Source organism: Saccopteryx leptura, chromosome 8, assembly GCF_036850995.1.
Source record: "Saccopteryx leptura isolate mSacLep1 chromosome 8, mSacLep1_pri_phased_curated, whole genome shotgun sequence".
Classification (NCBI taxonomy): domain Eukaryota; kingdom Metazoa; phylum Chordata; class Mammalia; order Chiroptera; family Emballonuridae; genus Saccopteryx; species Saccopteryx leptura.
Genome location: NC_089510.1, coordinates 65,743,563 through 65,769,823, shown reverse-complemented (window position 1 = coordinate 65,769,823; position 26,261 = coordinate 65,743,563).

Below are 26,261 nucleotides of genomic sequence, written 5' to 3'. Positions count from 1 at the left end.
CGGGATGACATTTAATACTTCAGTTCGTTATTTCTGTTATGTGCTTATGACTAGATGAGCTTAAGCTGCAGCTTGAACTATTTAAGTAAATGTCAAGAAACACATTTGTGGGGTTGTCAAAAAAGCACTATGGATGAATGGTTATTACTGGGGCCTTCAGAGCCGTGCTGTCTGGGTTTGAATCTTGCCTGTGCCTCTTAATAATCACATGATCCTGGGAGAGTTACCCCTTTTGATGTTTCATTTTCTTTGTCTCTAAAATAGTGATGACAACAGAACCTATTGTGAGGTGGTTGTACAAAGCCCTTGGTACAAGCCTAATAAGCAGTATTCAATAAGTATTTATTATCTGTTATTATTTTTTAAAAATCAGATTGCTTAGTACTCTTTACAGAAGCATTGGCTCTTGGAGTGAAGAACTTCCGAGAATACTTGAATACTTGGCCCTACATTTTTCAAACTGTGCTCCTCAGAGCCCAAGAGTGGCCCTAGTCCACCCCCTCCTTCTGTAAGAATAGCTCTGCTTCTGTCAGCTTCACATATTTGGTAGGCTTCTGCCTATACCAGAAAAGAAGCTTTCACTATCCGAAAAGAAAAGAAAAGAAAAGAAAAAGGAAGAGAAGAGAAGAGAAAAGAAAAAAAGAAAGGAAAAGAAAGGAAAGGAAAGGAAAGAAAAATAAATGTAACTTTACAGATGAAGAATCTGAGGTTCAAAAGGAGAAATGACTTGCCCAATGTCAATGCTTGTTATCTGTCCATTCAGGCCCATTGCAAAGTGGGATGTTTTCTCTTTCCCACAGCACCTCACTCACATGTCCTCCCAAGAGACTTTCCTAACTCCCCAGGCAATTGGCTCTTCTCTCCTAGAGCTTCCCACAGTGCCTTTCCTTGGTGTAATCCTCTGGGGTCTTCCTTTCAAACTGGATCACGTTCTATCAAAGTTTGACTCCCCAGTGCCAAGCCCAGTGACTGGCACACAGTAGGTGCAGGGCAAATGGTGGATGTGAATGCATGTTTTAAATCATAAGCTTATGTTCAGATGTGATAAATAATTAATGTAGCTGTTATTATTAGGGTGAAGACATGTCAGATATAAATGCTCTTGTCCCAAATGAGCTCATTACTGAGTTGGTGAACAACTTTTGCAAAACTGGTTTCTCTTTGAAAATAAAATGTGAGTCCAAAGTGTCACATAGAATTTAGTGTCTGTTTGTCCCATAAAATGTCTCAAGGGTGGTGGCAGGGGTGCAAGGAGAGTTGGCAAGGTTTCGAGGGGACCCACTGAATCTGCACATGTGGCTGGAGACTTGCTCCTTTCTCACGGGCAAGGCCTCTCTGAGCCTAAAAAACCTTCCTGTGAGTGCATTCTATGGCTGACTGATTGGAGAGAACTGTGTTTTTGTTTTTTTTAAATTTTTTTAAGATTTTATTTATTCAGTTTTTAGAGAGGAGAAAGAGAGGGAGAAAGGAAAGTGAAAAGGGGAGGAGCAGGAAGCATCAACTCCCATATGTGCCCTGACCAGGGAAGCCCTGGGTTTCCAACCGGTGACCTCAGTGTTCCAGGTTGAAGCTTTATCCACTGCGCCACCACAGACCAGGCAAAGGCAAGAACTTGTAATGAAAGTATTAATAAAAATATTCCCCAGTGTCAGCGGGTGCTTGTACTAATTAAGATGGTGTCCATGAAGAGAACACCCACACAGACAGCTCCTGGTCTTCGCCCCAAGGCGGCGGATGGGCAGCTGCCGGTCTTTGCTCTTCTCTGTGCCTTCCCCTCCACACCTGGAGTCCTGTTTGTGAAAATCTGCTTCCTACACAGGCACTGCCCCACCCTGGTCAGGGCCGAGGGAGGTGGCACCTGCTGATTTAACAGCCCTGGGGACACCTCCATCCTTGCATGTGTCCATGGAAGGTGGAGAAACGGCAGTGCTCAGCCTGCCCAGCCTGCAGTCCCTCCGTAGTGTGTCCATGGAAGGTGGAGAAACGGCAGTGCTCAGCCTGCCCCGCCTGCAGTCCCTCCGTAGTGTGTCCATGGAAGGTGGAGAAACGGCAGTGCCCAGCCTGCAGTCCCTCCGTAGTGTGTCCATGGAAGGTGGAGAAACGGCAGTGCCCAGCCTGCAGTCCCTCCGTAGTGTGTCCATGGAAGGTGGAGAAATGGCAGTGCTCAGCCTGCAGTCCCTCCGTAGTGTGTCCATGGAAGGTGGAGAAATGGCAGTGCTCAGCCTGCAGTCCCTCCGTAGGGGAAGCTCCTGCCTTCCTTTCCCCAATCTCTGTCCTTCCTTTTATAACCTTCCAAACTGATCACTACCCTGCTTATACAGGAGGTCCTCGGGTTACGATACAGTCCTGTTTCCACAACAGAGATGTAACTTGAATTTTAGTGTAAGACGAAACACAGCCTAGTGTTTACCAAATGGAACACTTGCGCTTTTAATAGTCCAAAGTGGCATGGGTGAGTGCACTGGGGGACAGCAGCCCCTCACTCGTACACAGTGTTACTGTGTGTTCCGCCGCACACAATCCAGCTAGTTCACCCACATCGTCCGTGAGGATGACACTAACATTCATGTCCCAATTTTTGGAAGTTTTCATGGGAGTGAGCATCGTAAACTCGAAATATCGTATGTCGAGACTATCAGAACCTGAAGACACTCCTGTATCAGTCAGTGTTTTCCAGAGACTCTACAGAGTGGGTCAAAAGTAGGTTTACAGTTATTCATATGGAAAATAATAGAATAATTAATAAATAATAATGTAAGAATAAACTGTTTTTACATTCACAATTATAAATCTACTTTTCCCCCTTACTGTATACACACATATGTATATAGAAAAAATATACATACATATATGTATGTGACAAACATACATGCACATATGTACAGTATACTATTTTCTACATGGGAATTATATATATATATGTGTATATATATATTAATAATATATATATGTATATTTAATTTATATCAAGGAAATGGCTAATGCAATTGTGGTGGCAAATCTAAAATTTGTAGGGTAGGCCAGCAGGCTGAGTTGATGCTGCAATCTTGAGACAGAATTTCTTCTTCAGGAAACTTTTATGTTTGGCTTCTAAAGCCTTTCAACTAATTAGATGAAGCCCACCTATAACATTAAGGGTAATTTTCTCTACTTAAAGTTAACTGATTATAGATCTTAACCCCACCTTAAAAATTACCTTCACAGAAACATCTAGATCTGTGTTTGATCAATAACTGAGTATTATAACCTAGCTGAGTTAGCCCATAAACTAACCATTGCACTGTCTTTTTTCTTTTTTTTTTCTTTTTTGAGGAGAGGAAATAGTGAGACAGACTCTCGCATGTGCCTAACTGGGATTCACTCAGCAACCCCTGTCTGGGGTCAATGGTCAATCAACCAAGCTATTTTTAGTGCCTGAGGTTGATGTTCTCCAACAAAGCTATCTTCAGTGCCCAGAAACAGCACTTGAACCAATCGAGTCACTGGCTGCAGGAGGAAAAGAGGAAGAGAAGGGAGAGAGGGAGGGTGAGAGAAGTAGATGGTCACTTCTCATGTGTGCCCTGACTGGGAATTAAACCTAGGATGTCCATACACTGGGTTGATTCTCTATCCATTGAGTCAAACAGCCAGGGCTCCCATCACACCTTCTTATCTCATTTGAATTGCCCAGTATTCAGCTAAGCAGAGAAGTTAGTATTATCTCCATTCTACAGATTTTAAAACTGAAACTTCTCTAAGTTGTGTCTTGTTCACATTCATACAGCTAAGAAATGTTATTGCTGGTGTTAAAATTAAACTGCAGTTCTCTGGTAACCAGTGTTAAATTTTTAATTTGAGATTATACTGCCTTCTCACACAATATTCATTCATTTATTTATTCAAGAATTATGTATCCAATCCTCACCATGTGCCAGGCACTGACTTGAATAGGACAGCCATTATGAGGCTGACCCTGTGCTACGGAAGATGGACACACTGACACTAAAGACACACAAACACACATATTCATAAGCACTTGTATACACGGGACACTCACAAGGTTTAAAATGCTTCTCTGAAGTGATCGATGACCTCTGAAAGAGGTCACAATTGTCATCCATGGCAGAGAAGCATGAGATTTAGAAGCCAGTTCAGAAACTGCAGCACTCCTCCCCCCCCCAAAAAAAAAAAAACAGAGACAAGCTAAATAAACTCAGTGTCAGTTTGCTTTAGAAATATCAGCCTGACCAGGTGGTGGCGCAGTGGATAGAGCGTCGGACTGGGATGCAGAAGGACCCAGGTTCGAGACCCCGAGGTCACCAGCTTGAGCGCGGCCTCATCTGGCTTGAGCAAAGAGCTCACCAGCTTGGACCCAAGGTCACTGGCTCAAGCAAGGGGTTACTCGGTCTGCTGAAGGCCCGCGGTCAAGGCACATGTGAGAAAGCAATCAATGAACAACTAAGAAGTCGCAACGCGCAACAAGAAACTGATGATTGATGCTTCTCATCTCTCTCTGTTCCTGTCTGTCTGTCCCTGTCTATCTCTGCCTCTGTAAAAAAGAAAAAAAAAAGAAAAAGAAAAGAAATATCTAAGACCCATGTCTGTGCTGAGTGGAGCTCAGCAGGCGTGACAGAGTCCGATGGGGTGGGAGGCAGATGGGCACCAATGTGAGACGGAAGCAGGCTGCAGACTGGTGGGTGTGGGGCAGGCTAGCCACGCAGGCCTGCCCTGGTTCGCTTCAGAGCTCCATGTGCTAAATCCCATGTGAGGAAATAAATCACGGATTACCTCTCTGGCTGATGAAAACATTTTGTTTACAAAATCACTCAAGTAGTTTTTGTGTTTTTTTATAAATATAGACTATATATTTTAATCCTGTGTCTAGACGTCCCTTGTTTCCAACCATCACCCAATCAGAAGTGGACCCTCCCCAAACAATAATAGTTGTACTGAATTTCAGTTTGCGAACTACTTTCAAATGTATTATCCCATCCTACCCCTGGAAAAAAAAAAAGCAATATAAACACTATGAAATTTCCACTTCACAGAAGAAACTGAGGTCCAGAGAGGTTAAATGACTTAACCAAGGTCTTTAGGCCAGCATAGATTGAGGGCATTAGACTTCTTAGTGTTTTACCTATTTCTTATGGTTCAGTCACCAAAATCAAATATCATCAGTACATTAGTTTCCAATGCTACAGGAACAAAGTACCACAAACTAGATGGCTTAACCTAGACAGTTATTGTCTCACAGTTCTGGAGACTAGATGTCCAAGGTCAAGTGTTGACAGCGTTAATTCCTTCTGAGAGCTGTGAGGAAGATGCTGTTCCTAGCCTCTCCTCCAGCTTCACAGGGTGTGCTGATATTCTTTGGCATTCTTCAGCTTGTAGGAATGTCACTCTGCTCTTGACTTCACGTTTACATTGTGTTCTCCTTGTGTGCATGTCTGTCCCCTTTCCATAAGGACACCAAATGTATTGGTTTAGGGGCTCACCCTACTCCAGAACAATTGCATTTTAAGTAATTACATCTGCGACAACCCTGTTTCCAAATAAGGTGATATTCTGAAGTACTGGGGGTTAGGGTTTCAACATACTGATTTTAGAGGACATGACACAATTCAATCCATAATTATTAGTGTCCCTTAAATCTATCATCCTACCAACCTGTGAAGTGGACAAAGCTTAGATTATTTGCACTTAACCAATGCAAATCCTCAAGGTGAGGTGAGCTGCCCAAGCCCACTGAGTGACAATCTTTTCCTGACCTCACTCTTCTGTGCCACTCAGCTTTAAAACTGGGTGTTCAGGTGGCACTAAGTTACCTGGAACCCCACTGATGTCTGAGGCGTAGATTCATTGTAGCTCAAGTAACAGCCCATGTACTCCATGAGGTACTGCTGACTGAGAGAAAATGACTGACCTAATGAAATTCTTAGACTTTGAGACACATTTGGAAGGGAATCTAACCTGAAAAGGAATTTAACCTGTGTATCATCAGTCTCCAAATATTGAAGAAATGGCACCAGATAGAGGTCATATAAGGTTAACTAAATAATGAAAAGGTTAGCTGTAATTTTCAGGAACATTAACATTTCTTTGTTGCCATAACTACGTAGAATTACCAGTGAAGTTTTTGTAATCCAAAATAAAATCAAGATATTTGAATGAGATTATCTCAGACCAGAAAGCCTTGCAAAATTACTTAAGAGTTTTCTAAAGAGAGCAAGAATCTTCATCCTTATCATAAACACACAAATTGTGGCATGCCTCGTAGAGACACACGTGAGTCATAACTTAAACAAGGCTTCTCAGATGACTAATACAGTCTAATGCAGTGCCTGGTCATCTCGGGCAACAGAGGTAGTCAAGGGCTCCAGGTGAAAAACACAAATCCCCGTCCTGCCTTGCTCCATTACTTTCTGACTACCTGGGAGGCAATGTGAACAGTTGGGTCTTTTAGATTAGACAGACCTGGGTTTGTATTGTGTGTGTCACTCACTAGCTATGACACTTTGGGCAGAAATTTAAGCTCTCTGAACTTTAGTTTCTTCATCTGTAAAATGAGTATAACAACATCTACCTCAAAAGTCATTAGGCCTGACTGACAGTAGCATAGCGGACAGAGCGTCAAACTGGGATGCAACCCAGGTTTGAAACCCTGAGGTCACCAGCTTGAGTGTGGGTTCATCCAGTTTGAGCACAGCCTTGCTGGCTTGAGCACAGGGTCACTGGCTCGAGCATGGGATCCCATTGTTGCTGGGCAAGGGGTCACTGGCTCAGCTAGAGCTCCCTCACCCCCATCAAGGCACGTATGAGAAGTAATCAGTGAATAACTAAAGTGACGCAACTATGAGTTGATGCTTCTTATCTCTCTCTTTTCCTGTCTGTCTGTCTATCTCTCTCTCTTGCTTAAAAAAAAAACAACAAAAACGTCATTAGGATTTAGCAACACATATTAAACACTGACCACATAAGAGTTCTTAATGTGATTTTTTTTTCCTTTTTCTTTCTCTTACTCCTCCCTCTCTACCTCTACCTAGTTTTTCTGATGATGACTAAGGAAAATAGAAATAGTCTCTTGAAGGTATCATAATATTTTAAAAGCTATAATGCTCTTCCAGGACGTTTTTGTTATTATTGACTTGCTTGAGATTTTTGTAATAGCTTCATTATTTTAATAGGGCTGGGGTTGAACCAGGCACCTGGTTGGCAAGCATTAACACCAGTGGGCAAGTGTGAAACAATGACATTTCCAGAAAAGGTTTCTAGCAGGTATGTCCCTGTAATCCAAAGAAAGACGCAAATAGTTAACCATCTGATCACTCTCCCCACATTGACATGGATTGTTCAGGCTACAAAGGTTCTGGCAGGGCTTTTATCTCCTGGAGACTTGCTTCATTCTGTCTGTGGTTTACGAGGACACAGGTTGTTATTACCAGCCTGGACTGTCATGAATACACAGAGTAACAAAGCAGCTCATTCATGTTAGAGCTAGGAATTAAACCTGGGCAGCTGGCCTCTTAGTTTTCTAAGCCACATTGCTCTCTGGTCCAGAATTATGAGCCCAAACTCCATCCCAGAACTCTGTGCAAGGAAGCAGAGCTAATCACCAAATTGAGGCAATCTCCATGTCTGTGAAGCTATTTGTTGAGCACTAGGTTCAGCCTTTACTCTCCCTACCCCACTGTTCATCAGCCCCCACCCCCTAACACTCTTCTCCGCCAGGAGGAGGGCAACTTAACACAGATTCTCACTTAATTAACAGCCAGTTTTAACTTTTGTTCCTCTTTACCAAAAGAAAAGATTTTTTTTTTTTACCCACTGCATTAAATATACCTTTTTTTTCTTGACAGTACTGAATGGATAAAGATAATTTTTTTTTTTTTTTTGTATTTTTCCGAAGCTAGAAACGGGGAGAGACAGTCAGACAGGCTCCCGCATGCGCCCGACTGGGATCCACCCGGCACGCCCACCAGGGGGCGACGCTCTGTCCACCAGGGGGCGATGCTCGGCCCCTCCGAGGTGTTGCTCTGCCGCGACCAGAGCCACTCTAGTGCCTGGGGCAGAGGCCAAGGAGCCATCCCCAGCGCCCGGGCCATCTTTGCTCTAATGGAGCCTCGCTGCGGGAGGGGAAGAGAGAGACAGAGAGGAAGGAGAGGGGGAGGGGTGGAGAAGCAGATGGGCACTTCTCCTGTGTGCCCTGGCCGGGAATCGAACCCGGGACTTCTGCATGCCAGGCCGACGCTCTACCACTGAGCCAACCGGCCAGGGCCGGATAAAGATAATTTTATTTAGTCACACCTTCACTAAGGCTGATCATATGTCGGGTCAATTCTGTGGTAACAACACATCAATCAGACCTAGACATTGCTTCCAAGGAGCAGGGAAGAGGGGACATACATGGGGAGGGAGAAAGGCGGCAGAATCTAAATGTCTGCACCGGCCTGCCTCAGCATCCAGTCCAGAACCTGAGAGGCACTGGCATGGGCTGGCCTCTTTGATCTCCCTTATCTGGAGTGTTCCTTCTGTCATCCCAGGTAAGATATCCTGCCCAGGTGTCTAGAGCTGCTCTAACAGAACCTTCAGCAGCAATACAACTGTTCTATGTCCATACTGCCCGACAGAGTAGCCACCAGCCACTCGGCTACTGAGCACTTAGAATGTGGCTAGTTCAACTAAGGACCACAAAATTTTAATTTTATTTCACTTAGTTAATTATAAGTATAGCTAATGGTTATATATTGGACATCATAGATCTGTGGGCAAGAAAGTAGACAGTTCTTTATGATCATTTTTAGGGGGCGACTGGAGGTGGTTAAGGGGAAGAGCCCTCCCACTTTCCAGCTGCCTTCCAGGACATCTGTCATCACCTGGCTCCCCTGGAATCCATACCAGCAGGCTGAGACATGCAGAGCCGGGTCCTCTGGAAGGTCACTAAGCCAGGTGGTCAGCCACCTACATGTGGCTGCCACCAGCAATGCTCCATTTTCTGAGTGATAAAATTAATAGAATCTGCCAAGGTGCAGCTGGGAAAGGTGCTAACCCTTCATGAAAGAGAAGCAGCGAGTTGTCCAGAAAGCCCCAGGCATAGCTATTAATGTCACGTGCTTAGCACCTAAGCATCCATACATTAGGTGCTTTTCTCTTTTTCAGGTACGTAAGGGAGGAAGTGAGAAGTGGCCATGAAGAAATGTGTGAGCCAGCCCCAGCTCACTGTGAGCTGTCTTGGTGACACCGAGTAAGCCACTCTGTCTCCTTGGGCCTGCGTTCCCTGCTCTGTAAACCGGGGACTGGATTTCCTGATTTGTCACCCAGCTCAAAGCTGCTGAGACTACCTTCCCAGAGACAGCCATTTAGATAGCAAAGGAGACTCTGGGGATTTAGTTCCCAACGTGAGGCCCAAGGCAAAACTAATTTTGCAGTCAATAAAAAATGAGAATAGTCCAAAGTACACAGTGTTGTTGGAGGTAAGCAATCGCTACCAGTGAACTCAGCAAGAGTAAGAAAAATAGCCTGTGAAGATTAGAGAGGAGGAGGGGGAAACTGATAAGGAACATATAAGAAAAGAAAGCGGGAGAACAAAGAAAGCAGAGCTACAAAGGATCAAATAAATAACAAAAAAATTAGTGCAGAGCCAGTCTGTGAAGGGCGAAGAAGGCAGTGGCAGATCTCCATGAACTGGAGGTGAGGAACAGTGGAGGTGAGGAACAGCAGGCTGAACCCCTGACATAGACGATCCTGACTTCTTCAGTCAGTATCGGAAAGCACAGAGGGGAGAATGCTTGTGGCAACAGCTTCACTTCATCCCCTCCGTCTGCAAGTGTATGTTCACACTGCAGCAGTGGCTCTCGGTGTTGGCTGAATATCTGGATGATGTGGGGAGCCTAAAACATCATAAATAAAAACCTGATGTTCAGGCCCATTCCCAGAGATCCGCCGGCATTTGGTCTGGGTGGTTTTCTGTGCTGATGGGTGGTAAAAGCTCACAGGTACCTCTAATTTCCAGCCACAGCTGAGAACTTCTAGTTTCTTGTGTGCCAGGCTTTGTGCTAAACCAGGAACTATAATGGAACTAGACAGACATGGCCTCTGTCATCATAAGTGAAGGTATTTTCCAAGGTAATCAAGACCCACAGAGGTTTATGGGACAAGAATTATCTCTATATCTTAGATCAGTGGTTCTCAATTTTTTGAAGTCAGGGTGTATTTAAGATCCTACAAATAATTGTAGGCACACTATATACAAATTTCTGAGAAGTATGTTATAATAATTAAGCCGAATATTAAAGAAAAAATATAAAGTCCAAGTGTGCTTTTATGGTAATGAAACAAAATAAATATGACAAATTAAATTTATTCTGACATTAAAAAAATGTTTTATGTTACATTTTTGAGTTATGCTTTTTAGAATTCGTAAAAAAGAGGGGTTAAAAAAACGACAAAAAAGTTATCTTTTTATATATATAAATACATTCTTAGTGAGATTTAGTAAATTCAGCAGGTCCCGGTGGGAATGTGTTAAGTTTTTTCATTCTTGTGTTTATGAGAAACATGAGCCTGATGTGTCCTAGGGATTTCTTCAATGTTTGGGCATATATTTGAAAGGAAAACTCTCATTTTCTCATCAATACATTGAAGAATTCCTCTCTTTTTACGCTTAATTATTTTGAGTGCAGAAAACCCCCATCATTCATATCATCTTAACTTTACACCAAACACAGGATAGAAGAAACTTGCCTCCAGTCTTTCTGGGGAACATGGGGGGTAGTGTAAACAATCCAGCACCACAGCTTAACAGCCTTTTGCAACCTAATCAGGCAAGTGAAGTGGGGGTTGGGCAGACTGTCAGTTTACAGCCAATTCCCCACACCTCTGTCCCCCCAAAATCTAAACTCCAAAAACCCTGTCGGTTTTTTGGTCCCCAACAGGCACATATTTCTCTGGAATAGGGCGCACCTGGAAATCTTCTAGGGCACACCAGTGCACCCTGGCGCACACTTTGAGAACCACTGCCTTAGATGAAGAAAGTGATACTCAGAGTGGTGGTTCATTCCCAAGATCACACAACTTGAATGTCATTAGTTCAGGTCAACTCCATTAGGTCAAGTCTCAGAACACAGTGCTCATTCCCCTACATTGCATGACCTCAAGCAGTCAGACACAGTGAAGCAAGGGACTTTCAAATGGTCCCTTCTCTTTAATTTTTAGATACCTGAAGTTTTACCAGGCACTGACCATAACTATAGTTGTCAGACATTTAAGTGCCCATGGCTGCAAGGAGTGTCTAGGGGCTAGGAACCCTGAGATAGACTCGTGGGAATTACAGCTGGGGGACACCTTACTTGAAGTACCTGAAACAGAGAAAAACACTAATGTATGGCTGCCTAGGTGCTAAGCACACAAAGACAGAAGAGAGTAAACCCCACTGCTCAAGGATTAGCGTGGTAGAAGAAACCAAGTACAATGTCACCCAATCATTAATGTTCTAGATCAAGAGTCTGTAAACTTTTTCTGTAAAGCACCCAGTTGCCAATATTTCCAGCTTTACTAGCCATGTGGTCTTTGTCACAACTACTCAATTCTGCCATTGTGATGCAAAAGCAGCCATAGACAATCCACACATGAATGAGCATGGCTGTGTTCAAATGAAACATAATTCATGGCCTCAGATTTGAATTTCTGAATGACTATCATGTATCACAAAATCTTATTCTTCCTTTGATTGTTTTTCAATCATTTAAAAATGTCAAAACTCATTCTTAGCTTCTATACAGGCTGTGCACAAACAGATGGCAGGCTGGGTTTGGCCCAAGGACTATGGTTTGCCAGCCCCTATCCTGGAAGTACTGTGCTGGGAAACAGGTAGAAGACACGGCCATGTCAACCATATTTAGAGATCAAGGGCAGCTGACCAGAGGAGGTGGCACTTTAACTTCTCCCAGTTTACCTCTCTGTCCCACAGCCAAGTTATTTTCCTACTTGGAGTATAGATTCAAATGGCCTATAAACGGACTCCAGTGCTGGCTTTGAATTCTCTAGTTAATCTTTAAGGGCAAAATTAAAGTCAGATTTTAAAAGTAATTTTTTTCTCAGATATTTTCATGAATGCCCTCTCTGCATTGGAAAATAGAGCTGAGATGTTCCCCTGTGATAAGAAAACTAATCTCACCTGACTAGGCAGTGGCACAGTGGATAGAGCATCGACCCGGGATGCTGAGGACCCAAGTTCAAAACCTCGAGCTCACTGGCTTGTCAGCTTGAGCACAGGGTCACTGGCTTGAGCATGGGATCATAGACAAAACCCCATAGTTGCTGGCTTGAAGCCCAAGGTTGCTGGCTTGAGCTAGAGGTCACTGGCTCAGCTGCAGCCACCCCCTCACCCCATCAAGGTGAGTATGAGAAAGCAATCAATGAACAACTAAAGTGGCACAACCGTGAGTTGATGCTTCTCATCTCTCTCCCTCCCTGTCTGCCTATATCTTTCTCTCTTGCTCGCTAAAAACAAACAAAAAAACTAATCTCTGCTCTGGTAAAAGTAAGGAGAGATGAGAATGAGAAATAACATTTACTGAGCATCTTCTATGTGCCAGCAACTGTTTAAGCATTTTAATTAAGTTTTCTCATTTAGTCCTCACAGTTACCCTACATGTTAGTATTATCTCTATCCCACAGAAGAGGAAATTGAAGCTCAGTTTTGTGGAACTTCTAAAAACCACAAATTAGTACATGGTGGAATTGTGGTTTGAACACAAGCTATCAGATTTCAAGGTACACTTTCCCTTCTAATGCCTCTTTTTCTTCTAAAATAATCCTATCTCACAAACAGAGAAGTTTGCAAACAGAATTGAAATAGCACAAAGATTTCTAGAAAAATTAATTGTGAAACTTGGAAAGCTAACTTTGAATTAGAGTACATTTAAAAGTATCATCTATCAGCCTCACTTATCAGCCTGTAGCAAAATTTCATCCAATTAAAAGACTTAAAATAAATGTTGGTAAGAAGAGCTTTTAGAAAGCCAGTCTTTATGAGGTCTCTTAATATTACTGGAGTATGAAAGATTAATATCTTTGAAGATAATTTTTTTGGAGCAATTTAGGAATCAAAACCTTTATTTAAAAGAGTTCCACTCCAGTAATAAAATTCAGTATTACTTCATTAATATTTCTTTGTACTTTAATTTTTTTTAATTACCATTTACACCCTATATAATTTTGTATTAGTTTCAGGAGGTTTCTCAAAAAATTAAAAATGGAACTGCCTTATGACCCAGCGATCCCAATTCTGAGTATATATCTGAAGAAACCCAAAACACTATTTCAAAAGAATATATCTACCCTATGTTCATTGCAGTGTTATTTTCTCGTACTTCTTATGCAAGGAGTAGGCAGGCAATATTGCTTCTGGCTTTGAGGCCAGTTTCTGGTTTATAGGTGTGAGGACCAGTCTGCATCTGTTCCTTTCCCAGATAATGTGGGCCACTTGACACACATTAAAAATCTCAGCAAGCCCTGGCTGGTTGGCTCAGTGGTAGAGCGTCAGCCTGGCGTGCAGAAGTCCCAGGTTCAATTCCGGCCAGGGCACACAGGAGAAGCACCCATCTGCTTCTCCACTTCTCCCCCTCTCCTTCCTCTCTCTCTCTTCCCCTCCGGCAGCCGAGGCTCCATTGGAGCAAAGATGACCCGGGCGCTGGGGATGGCTCCTTGGCCTCTGCCCCCGGCACTGGAGTGGCTCTGGTCACGACAGAGCGATGCCCCGGAGGGGCAGAGCATCGCCCCTGGTGGGCAGAGCGTCGCCCCCTGGTGGGCGTGCTGGGTGGATCCCGGTCGGGCGCATGCGGGAGTCTGTCTGACTGTCTCTCCCCGTTTCCAGCTTCAGAAAAATACAACAACAACAACAAAATCAGCGAAGAGAACTAAATTCCTAAATAGTGGCAGCCTTGCCCCAGACTGGAGCTCTTGTCCAGACTGGCCATTCAGTTAGCAATCCTGCTGTTTCTCAGGCTTCTGTCACTTCTCAGTTTCCAGGAGGGAGTACACTCTGTATTGCCCAGTCCCTATGCCCATGTTTTCTGGCAACAGCTCTACTCTTCTTCAGGGATCCAGCCCTTCCTCTCCTCCAGTCCCTGCATTTTTTTAGATGAAACAAATGACCCAGAAATTAGCCGATCATGTGTGTATTCCCTGCATGTGGATGGGCACATGCCCTAAGCCACCCTGAATCTTGGAAATGTTGCTGCTAATGCTGGGTGGGTGGAAAGAGATGATCTCACTATCCAGCTGATTATTACCTGATGGCCAAGGAGAAAGACTGCTGAGATTGAAGTTAAAACAAGGAAGGAGACAGAGAAATGGAGAAGAAACCAATCTTCACAACATCGGTGAGCCTTGGATAAAGTTGCGTGGCTACATGAGCCAGCAATTCCTATTCTTTGCTTAAATTGGAATTTGTTTTTCTGTTGCATGAGGATAATCCTGGCTGAAACTTTAATCCCCCACTTTCTAATCCAGACTTAGCAGCGGAGTCTCTACCTTGATCTCTGTCCCGTTCCCTGTCCCATGTCTGCGGCCAGGACTACCTCTTTCTGGCCAGTTGCACTTCATTCCTACCTACCCTGGAGATGGCACATCCCCTAGTACCTGCTCCAGAATAAACAGTGGAAAAGTCACTTGATCTTCTCTTTTTATTTTGCATTTATTACATAAAAGATACATGTTAATACTGGAGTGTTGGTTCCATGCATGGCTGACTAAAGAAAAATATGTGTTACTTATAATCTCTCTGTGTATAAGAAGTGTAGATCTAGGTAACTAGTGGAGCTTTTGTTTGCTGAAAGTAGGATAAACCCTTCATCCTCAGTATACTGGCCTTAGATGTATCTGAAAATGGCATTAAAGAGTGGGAAAGGATATGCAAACAGGAAACTGCTCTGCCTAAGAAGAAGAGAGACTGAGAAGCCCCAGAGTAGTTGTTCTTTGTAGGCAGAAGACAGCAACCCCACAGGCTGCCTGAGGGCAGGTGCAAAGACTAGGCGTGCATGGAAACCGGTATGGAAGGAGAGGCCGCTATTAATGGGAGTTTAGAGGTGAAATACTGTGCACTTCGGAATGTCAGTCTTCTCCTCTGCCCCGTGCCCTGTGAATTTAACAGTATTCTACATTGCTTATTATATTTTATGAGTGAAGTCAACTTGGAGGGAGCATGGGGAAGAGGCAGAGGCACAGGAGGGAACTGCAAACATAGGTAGGTGTACGCATATCAGACCTTTTGGCTGAAAAAGAATTGTGATGCAAATACTGCTGGGTAGAGGAATAGATAACCCCTTTGCAATAATTCCATTTGTATCTCAGCTGCCAGTCTTGATAGGAATTGGGTTCTGGCAACCCCATGCTTTGACAGACTACATTGGCACCGGAGCCTTGAGTTTGATGGAAAGGAATTGATCTGTGTCCCTGTACCTATTTGAATTTACTAATTTACATAGTCAAGTTTTTTTTAATTGTCATTAAATATATTTCTGTCATGTCATTTTCAATAGCTTTCTAATATTCATTATATAGCTGCACAAAAATTTATTTAGCCAATATTTTTGCTTGGCATTAAAATTATTTATACAGTTTATTTAAATAAAGCCAAGTGTTGTAGATATGGTTTTATACATTTTTTTTCATATGTTCCTTAGGAGAAATTCCTAAGAGTAGAACCTATGGGTCAGAAAAATATTAGTATTTTTAGGGATGTTTTATATATGTTAATTCAACAGGGTATATATCTATAGCTATACCTTTCTCTATATATATAGCCTGACCAGGCAGTAGTGCAGTGGGTAGAGCATCGGACTAGGATGCTGAAGACCCAAGTTTGAAACTCTGAGGTTGCCGGTTTGAGCGCAGGGTCACCGGCTTCAGTGTGGTGTGGCTGGCTTGAGTGTGGGGTCATAGACATGACCCCATGGTTGCTGACTTGAGCTCAGAGGTTTCTGACTTGAAGCCCAAAGTCACTGGCTTGAGCAAGGTGTCACTTGTTCTGCTGTAGACCCCTGGTCAAGGCACATATGAGAAAGCAGTCAATGAACAACTAAGGAGCCGCAATAAAGAATTGATGCTTCTCATCTCTCTCCCTTCCTAATTGTCTATCCCTATCTGTCCCTCTCTCTGACTCTCTCTCTGTCTCTGTCAAAAAATAAAAAATAAAAAATACCTCTCTATATATATAGATAGATACAGATACAGCTATAGAAAAGATATGCAAAGTTCTCTCTTTAAAATTTTTCTATGTATAATATTTTCCCTACACACACACACACACACACACACACACACACACACACACACATTTCCTTATAAGCAAGGACTTAATAGTTCCTTCTAAAGGTAAGAGCCACAGTTGAGTGAAAAGCTGACTTGGTCCATCTGTTATTCTTGGGGAAAGCCTTACAATCAGGGTGCTAGGGCCCTCTTTTTCTCTATAGAAAGTCTCTCCTGCTTAGGACAAGTTGCCTGACTAAAATAGCTGTCTCTACAGGAAGACATGTTTGCCTAAACAAATAATGTGGGAGCTCTAGAATCTTGGTACAAATTAATAAAAGCCCTGTGGTCTCTCCTTGTTTTCCAAATTTCCCTGCATAAAATCTCCATTGACTTCACTTTGCATACAGAAAAAGAACTCAAACTCCTCAAATTACATCCAAAGTCCCAAAGTTAATAAATGTTAATAGATAATAGAAATAGAAAATCATCCTTTTGTAAGCTCCAATATACTAATTGATTCTGGCAAAGATCATCAAAAAAAGCTAAAACAATTAGGTGAAAAGTTATAAAGAACAAGATATTCACACAGTGCTGAAATATCACCACACAAATTAGCAGTTGTAATGGGAGAATATCATTGCAACAAAATGATCTGATGGTAAACACAGCTACCAAGCAGCAGACTTAGCATCACTGAGGGCGGCATAGCCTCGCAGTAAGTGCCTCTCTATGTATTGCAGTACCAACTTCAAAAATCACCTCTAACGTATTTTCCCCCTAAAAGGTTTAATCTAAATGTAATTAAGGCCCTCTAAACTAAACTTTAAGTTTACAGAAAATATGAGTGACAGAAGAACAAGTTATATGATACCATGAAGAAATAATTGAAAAAATCCTGAATGTAAAATGTTCTATAGGACAACCAACTGAACTCTGCAAAAGGTCAATTTCATTAAAAAAAAAAAAAGTGGGTGAACTGCTTTAGAATCTAGACTAAAAGAAATTAAAGAAAGGCCCTGGCCAGTTGACTCAACGGTAGAATGTCGGCCTGGCGTGTGGAAGTCCCGGGTTTGATTCCCAGCCAGGGCACACAGGAGAAGCGCCCATCTGCTTCTCTACCCCTCCCCCTCTCCTTTCTCTCTATCTCTCTCTTCCCCTCCCGCAGCCAAACCTCCATGGGAGCAAAAGTTGGCCCGGGCATTCAGGATGGCTCCATGGCCTCTGCCTCAGTCACTAGAATGGCTCTGGTTACAGCAGAGCATCTACCCAGAAGGGCGGAGCATTGCTCCCTGGTGGATATGCCAGGTGTTTCCTGGTCAGGCGCATGGGGGGGAGCCTGTCTGTCTGCTGTGCCCCACTTCTCACTTCAGAAAAATGAAAACAAACAAACAAATAAACAAACAAAAAGAAATTAAAGAAACATAACAATTGTGATGGTAATTTTATGTGTTAAACGGGCCACAGGGTGTCCAGATATTTGGTGAAACATAACTCTGAGTGTTTATGGAAAAAATTAATATTTGAATTTGTAGACTGAATGAAGCAGATGGCTCTTCTTAATGTAGGTGGGCCTTATCCAATCAATTAAAGGCCTGAATAGAACAAAAGTCTGAGCCAAAGGAAACTTCTTCTGTTGGACTGCCTTCAAGTTGAGACATCAGTTTTTTTCTTGCCTTCAGACTTTGACTAAAACATTAGCTCTTATTGAGTCCTGAGCCTCAAGACTGGCCTTGGCTCTCCTACACCATTAGCTCTCCTGGGTCTCTAGTTTGCCAGCTGCATTCTTGGAATTGTCACTCTTCATAGTCACATGAGCCTATTCCTTATAATACATCTCTCTCTCTCTTTCTCCCCCTATCTCTATACACACACACACACACACACACACACACACACACACACACACCAGCTGAACTGAAATAAATCTGTATCTCTCTTTCCTATTAGTTTTGTTTCTATGAAGAATCCTAATACAACTAAATCTAATGTATGAACCTAGATTCATATCTGATGGAAAAAAGAAAGAACGAATGCTAAAAGACATTCTTGAGGTAATTAGGAACATTTGAATATAGACTCTATATTTGATGATATTATAGAATTACTATTAATTTTTAGAAGTAAGAATGATAGTGTGGTTAAGTGGAAGATTGTTTTTATTCTTAGGAAATAAATGTTGAAGTATTGTAGGCAAAATAGTTTGCTGTTAAAATGTCTGAAATGGTACAGAAAAAAATATGCATATAGAGAAAGAGAATATCTGACAGAGTGTTACTATTGTTGAATCTCATGGATATATATGAAGGGTATATAGGTGACTTTATAATAATCTTTTAAGCTTTTCTGCATGAGAGAAATGTCTGCCTTACCTTTCTGTGCTACAACCAATCCCTGCATGCACAGTATGTGTCTGCGTGCAGAGAGCCCAAGAACCCTGGCATTTCTACTTCCTTTCACTTACCAAGCTGACTAAAATGTCCTCCCCCATTTCTTAGTTTTATTTTTATTCTCTTTCTAACTTTTGAAGAAATAGACTTAGTACACCAAAATTTAGATTTTTCTTTAATGTGATACAATTTGAAAGCGAAAATCTCCCTTCTAAATTCTGTTTAGCTGCATCTCGAAAGTCTTGACACATTTATGTTCCACCAATTCTAAATATTTTCTAAGTTTAATTTTACTATTTCATTTGATCCGTGAATTATTTATTTATGTTCTTTTATTTTAAAATGTATGTGGGTTTTTTTGTTATCTTTGGTAATTAATCTCTAACATAGGCACTGTGGTCTGATTTTTATGTGGTAAATCTCTAAATATTTCATATGTTTTGAAAAGGTCGTTTTTTTATAATTTGGATATGAAGGACTTTATGTGCCTGCATCAGTTCAAAATTTATAATTGGGTTATTAAAGTGTTCTATATTCTTATTAAGTTTTTGTCTATATTTAATCAATCTGAGGGAGAAATATTAAAATCTCACCTCAAAATTTATGGTTTTCCTAGTGTCTTCTTGTAATTTGCATTACTTTTCTTTATATATTTTGAGGACATATTTTTATGTGCATGGGAGGTCAGGGGTAAGTTCATCAAAATTAAGGAAAGTCTGATAAACAGTCACAGTCTAGAGGAGCCTGAAGAGATGTGATGAGTACAATCTAATGCAGTCTTCTGGATGGAATCCTGGGGCAGAAAGGAATACTGGGTAAGAAAGCTAAAGAAATTTGAATAAAGTTTAGACTTTAATTTATAATAATATATCAATATTGGCTCATCAGTTATAACAAATGCATCATTCTAATGCAAAATGTTATTAATGGAGGATGCTGGTTACAGTACACATGGAATGCTCTGTACTATCATAGCAGTTTTTCTGTAAACCTAAAACTATTCTAAAATAAAAAGTTTATTTAAAAACAAAAGTGTTACAGCCTGACCAGGTGGTGGTGGTACAGTAGATAAAGCACTGGACTGGGACACAGAGGACCCAGGTTTGAAACCCCAAGGTCCCTGGCTTGAGAGGAGGTTCACCAGTTTGAGTGTGGGATTGCTGGCTTGAGCATGGGATCATAGACATGACCTCATGGTCGTAGGCTTGAGCCCAAAGGTCTCTGGCTTGAAGCTCAACATCACTGTTTGAGCCCAAGGTCACTGGCTTGAGCAAGAGATCACTCACTCAGTTGGAGCCCCCTGGTCAAAGCACATATGAGAAAGCAATCCATGAACAACTGAGGAGCTGTAATGAAAAATTGATGCTTCTCATCTCTCTCCCTTCCTGTCTATCTGTCCCTATCTGTCCCTTTCTCTGTCTCTCTCTCTGTCTCTGTCACAAACAAAAAGTGTTACAGGATTAGAGATACCTTCCAGAAGACCCAGGAGGCACCATATTTTCAGAGATAAAGCCCTGCAGACTTTGATTTCAAAATCTAAAATTATAGAAAGAGAAAATTAACTACAGGGTGAGGAAAGAAAGAATGCATAAGAAATAGACTAAGGTTCCCAACACTTGATATAACAGAATTAGCTGTTATAGAAAACAAACATTATTTAAAATAATTAAAGTTATAAAAGAAGAAATTAAAAACATGGGAAAGCAATTTAGAAATAGTCATTGTATTGTATATTTTGTTTATTTATAGAAACAGTTATGTGACCAAAAAGACACAGAAATGATCTTTTAAAGGACAAATAATCAGAAGCATTTTCTCCATCAGTGATATAACCAGCCATGCATGTTACTCTAATGTGAAGTGGTCATTATTAGAGACATAAGGTCTTAAACACCAGCTTTAAAAATATATGTCACAAGACTTCCAAAGTAGCAAAACTCAGAGTACCCTTAAGGAAAAGCATAATAGCACCACTACTGAATCATCATGTATCAATTTAGGGATAGAGATTTTAGAAGATACGGTTTTCCAACCACATACAGAATTATTGCTTTGTTTGTCTGTTTCCAAAGGACAGAGTTACTTTCTAAGAATAAAATTGCAACTCTGAGTTGTTTAATAAAGAGTTGCGGCCCTGGCCGGTTGGCTCAGTGGTAGAGCGTCGGCCTAGCATGCAGGAGTCCCAGGTTCAATTCCCGGCCAGGGCACACAGGAGAGGCGCCCATCTGCTTCTCCACCCTCCCCCTCTCTCCTTCCTCTGTCTCTCTCTTCCCCTCCCGCAGCCAAGGCTCCATTGGAGCAAAGATGGCCCAGGCGCTGGGGATGGCTCCATGGCCTCTGCCTCAGGCACTAGAGTGGCTCTGGATGCAACAGAGCGACGCCCCAGAGGGGCAGAGCATCGCCTTCTGGTGGGCATGCCCGGTGGATCCCGGTCTGGCGCATGAGGGAGTCTGTCTGACTGCCTCCTTGTTTCCAGCTTCGGAAAAATGAAAAACAAACAAACAAACAAAAAAGAGTTGCACAAAATTGCTAAAGTTTCTCTGCAATCTTGAGTAAATGACTTTGCATCTCAAAGCTCTTATATAGAAAACGGTGAATTGTAATTCTACTTTTCTTTCTAATTTACCTAAAGCTTTAATTCCATGAGCTCTGGGGTCTAAAAGTGTCTGCTCACTTGAAGAAAATGACAGCGAATATACTCACATACACCTTTGAGCTTCTTGTCTGAAACTTGAGTCAAATCAGAAGAGAATAGAAGATACTTTCTTAACAAAGGAACCAAAAAAGCTGAGAGACAAAAGCATTTTTCTAATGTTAAAATTTTTCCTTAGAGTCACTCTTCTGTACATTCACTTGTGGTTTATGTAGCTATGACTCAATTAAATGATATTAATGCCCAAGCCAAGAATTATTTTATGTTTCCTCCTTTGTCTAAAATATAACTCACTCGCATGGGAGCCAGTTAGTCATCATTATTGTAAAGGGCAAAGAAATATGCTGCAGACTGATTAAATTCAAATGCTCAAGAATATCACTCAGCCAGAAAAGCATCTTGTGTTCCCATTAGAATTTTGTTACAGAGAATATTATCAATTTATCACCCTTCATCAGTTCTCTTAGGTAAGAGGTGGAAGCCATTTTCATTTTCTTATAAAAATTAAAGAGAAAGAAGGCACTTGTCCAGGCAAATAAAACAGCAAGTAAAAAACCAAAACAAACAAAAAAACACAGGAACCAGTTCTCCTGGCTCCCTGACCAGATCCTAAGAAGTTTTTCTCTGGGGAAATCCAGGATTGCACAAGAGAATGAAAGTAAGTAAATATACAACAAAAGCAATTGTAATTTCTCACTTTCTCGTTACTAAGTCTAGGTCACAAAATTTCCAAAACACTGACCAGTTCCAGCCTTCATTCATCTCTGCTATTCCTCCATACGTATTTCGGCTTACTATCGTCCTATCTTGGACCATGACAAAACCCTTCTAAGTGCCACCTTTGCCTCTCTTGCCCTGCTTCAATCCATTCTGTTCAAAACAGAAAGAGTATACTTTAAAAAAAATGGAAGCAAGAGACATTCTCTTGCTTCAAACCCTCCAATTGTTTCCCGTTGCACTTGGAATAAAATGAACACTCCTTAGCAGAGCCTCCAAGATGCTGCACGACCTGGTTCTGGCCAACAAGTCTGACCTCAAGTCCTATCATAGCCCCACTCACAACGTGTCCGCCACTCTTACCTCATCTCTGTCTCACGGCCAAGCCCATTGCCACCTCAAGGTGAGCCTAAAAAGTCCCTACCTAAGATCTCAAAATGCCCATCTCCTTCTTGTCATTCAGGTCTCAGTTTAAAGGCCACCTCCTTGAAGAGGACATGCCTAACCTCCCTATCTAAATTACTGCCAGGCATTCTTTTTTTCGTTGCTTTGTGTCATATCACTTTTCATCCTTGTGATTGCTTGATATATTTTTTTAGTTTACTATCTATTCCCACCTGTTCTACGTTAGAATCTTACGTTCATGAAAGCACTAAACTTGTCTGTCTTGCTCACTGATGTATCCCTGACATCTGGTTTAGTGTTTAATACATAAATGGGTAATAAATGGTTTTGAATAAGCTAATGACTGAAAAAATGATGGATGCAATTATTCTAGAGACAGAGGCCAAATAAAATTGGCTGGATATGCAGAATGGAAACTATGTGCTTATAAGAATGGAATGAATTAGAATTGCTTAAGGAAATCCTGTTTAAGTAAAAGGACACATCAGTTGAGAGCATCCTATTTTACTTTGAATCATGTCCAAAGCTATTGAAAAAATACTCATTTGACATAGATGGCTGACTATTTATCCAAATTCATGACATGCCCACAACACACACACACACACACACACACACACACACACACACACACACTGCTAGATTAATGTTAGAAACTGACTGCTTGACCACGAATGATGTTTACTATTCCCCTCCTACCCACCCTTCCTCAAGCTTACAATTCAGTGTAGTTATTTTGATGAATTCTAGCCAGTGAAATGTTAAGGGCAATGATGTGTGCCTATTTCAGGCCTGACCCACAGAAGCTCCCTGTGATGCCCCCTTGCTCTTTTCTACTTCTGACTGGCAGGAATGGAGATAATGCTTAGGACAGCCTCACAATCCCTATACTATAGATAGCAGATCTCCCGTCTGAGTCTGAGAGTGGCTGCATAGAAGAAACCACCATGCTGAACATTTACTCACTCAGACTGCTTCCTAAGCAAGAAGGTTTTCTATTTTGTTTGAACCACTGTGCATATTAGGGTCTACCTGTTACTGTAGTTAGCCTAGTAAATAGTATCTAGGTTTCAGATAAAGTAAAACACAAGAGCCAGTTTGGCCCATTATAATTCTTCAGTTTGGCTCTTGGGAGACTTATACACTTTTGCACTAAATTTAGGAGGTCAGAAAAAGAAGGAAGGTAGCAAAGAATGGGATACCTGCTGTGGACAAGAAGGTAAAGGGTTCGGAGTCACATAATAACAAATGGTTTCTGACTGGCAGTATCCCTGCCCAAAGACAATAAAGGGGCTTCCATTCCCAGAACAAAAAATAAAGTATGTGCTATGAAGTTCTTTCATGGAGATGGCAATATTTCCGTTAGGAGGGTGAGCCATGGTTGAGTTAGAAAGGAGGAAAATGATGTCTGTAGTTTCCTTCTTAGAAACCACACTCTCAGGCTAATGGATAAACCTTCTTCCCTTAGGCGTTCTCTCAGGGGGTGCTGTTCTGGCAATCGGAAAGTCTAGCTTCTAGTTCACTTCAACCATCACTTCCTTGAGCTAGTTACTTCACCTGGCTGGATCTAAACATCTTTTTTCTAGATGGAGATGGGGTCGTGATGGCTGGCCATTAGGTTGAGCAGTGTTTCTTGTTCTGATACAACACTGAGCAGAACGGATTAATCATCATTAATCATTCAGTGTTTTGGACCTTGCCTATCTCTAAGCCCACACAGAGAGAGGTATTAGGGGTAATGTTTCCAGCTAGTATTGAGTATGAGAAAAGTCTATCTCTTGTCTGCAAAGAAAAAGTAGATTCCTAGCCATCTAAATATATTGCTCACAAAAATTAGGGGATATTTTTAAATGAATATAAAGTGATAAAATATCCGTTAATTTTTGTGAACAGTGTAATGTTAATTCTTCCTGAAAGGGGAAGAGTCACAGTCAGAACCACTGAGGCCCTCCTGCCAATCATGAGATCATTCTGCTACCCCTGCTAGTCAAAGTTCATATCCAATTTCCATCTGAATGACTTGTCTTTGTGGATGATAGAGCAGCACGGAGTTTCTTTACTACAAGACTCTCACAACGTGCACCTTTTGTGCAGTGGCAGGCACACTGACCGCCTAATTCTCACAAATTAATCTCCTCTATCACCCACGTAACAGCATGAGGTGGCCCTCACTAAGGCTACTGCGGCCCATGGACTGCACGGACCTTAAAGAACACTTGAGGTACAGTCTTACATCTTTCTTTTTTTCTTTTTTTTTTTTTTTCTTTCATTTTTCTGAAGCTGGAAACAAGGAGAGACAGTCAGACAGACTCCCGCATGCGCCCGACGGGGATCCACCCGGCACGCCCACCAGGGGTGACGCTCTGCCCACCAGGGGGCGATGCTCTGCCCATCCTGGGCATCGCCATGTTGCGACCAGAGCCACTCTAGCGCCTGAGGCAGAGGCCACAGAGCCATCCCCAGCGCCCGGGCCATCTTTGCTCCAATGGAGCCTTGGCTGTGGGAGGGGAAGAGAGAGACAGAGAGGAAAGCATGGCAGAGGGGTGGAGAAGCAAATGGGCGCTTCTCCTGTGTGCCCTGGCCGGGAATCGAACCCGGGTCCTCCGCACGCTAGGCCGACGCTCTACCGCTGAGACATCTTTCTTTAGTGAAGTTCAGATATAAAGGTATGAAACTACATATTTAGAGACCTCAGAATCAGAAACACGGAATGACAAAGAGAGTCAACCAGCATGACTCATGGCTCTCATCAGGTAGCATTTGGGATGCTCTGGGAAAGAGGGACTGAGTTTGGTCCAAGTGGCCACAGTGGATAGGTAGATCAAAGCTGGGCAGGTGGAAGCCGCAGGGAGACTGATTTCACTCCAGAAGAGGAACGGGCTGCCCTTAGGAGGAAACGAGCTCCCTTCCCTGAGGCTGCTCGCGCAGACCTGAAGGACCTCTTGGAGGATGTGAAGCAGAGGAAAGCCAAGGTGGATACTGCAGAAAGAAAATTTTGGCTAAATATCAGAATTATCTCTGAAAATTAAACTAGGCTAGCTGGAGAAGTAATGAGTTTCCTATTACTGGATGTATTTATTGAGATACTAAGTGACTGAGAGAGATACTGAGAAAGAATTCCACAACTTGGTCAAGTATTAGATGCTATGGCTTCTAAGTTTTATTTTACTCAATAAGCTTTTAATTCTCTTTAATTCTTTTTAAGTAGAATTACTTCTACAATTATTTTTTTATTTGTAAAATTAATTCACACATATACGTGCTCAAATTGAGGTCAAATATTACTAAAAACCCATTAAAATTTTTTGCTCCATCTCTTCCTATATGCGAGCCTCACTTATGCTCTTATAACTCACTCTCATAACCGGTTACTTAGCATTGACAACCTTATTTCTGAATAATATGCATTTATTATATTTCTTGATTTATCAGTTTTAGACATTTTCTGTTGATTTTTCACTGTAAAATATGAGGGCTTACCTTTTTCGTACAAGGCCTGTTTTCTCTCTTTTCAATCCCCCAAAAGAATCATGGGAAAATTCTGGTTAGATGAATAGTCGTGTTTATATTATTATGACGATGCATGCTATAATCATGCATCTTTTCCTATACAATACCTCTATATTGTTTCTCCAAATCTTGAATATATCAGAACCATTCTTGAAAATTGCCCTCCTACCCCCTTGTTCTAATGTGAATTGGCTTCCTCTATCCCTCTTGGGCAGCTTTATTCTGAGGCTCCTTTTAGCCGTTTTCCTGTGCTGGGTTCCCTGTTTTCTGTACACTATGCCATTATTTTTTTTGTTTTGTTTTGATTATCCCTCATTTTGGTGGAGCATATAATCAAATAGCTTCCTTTAAATAGAGGT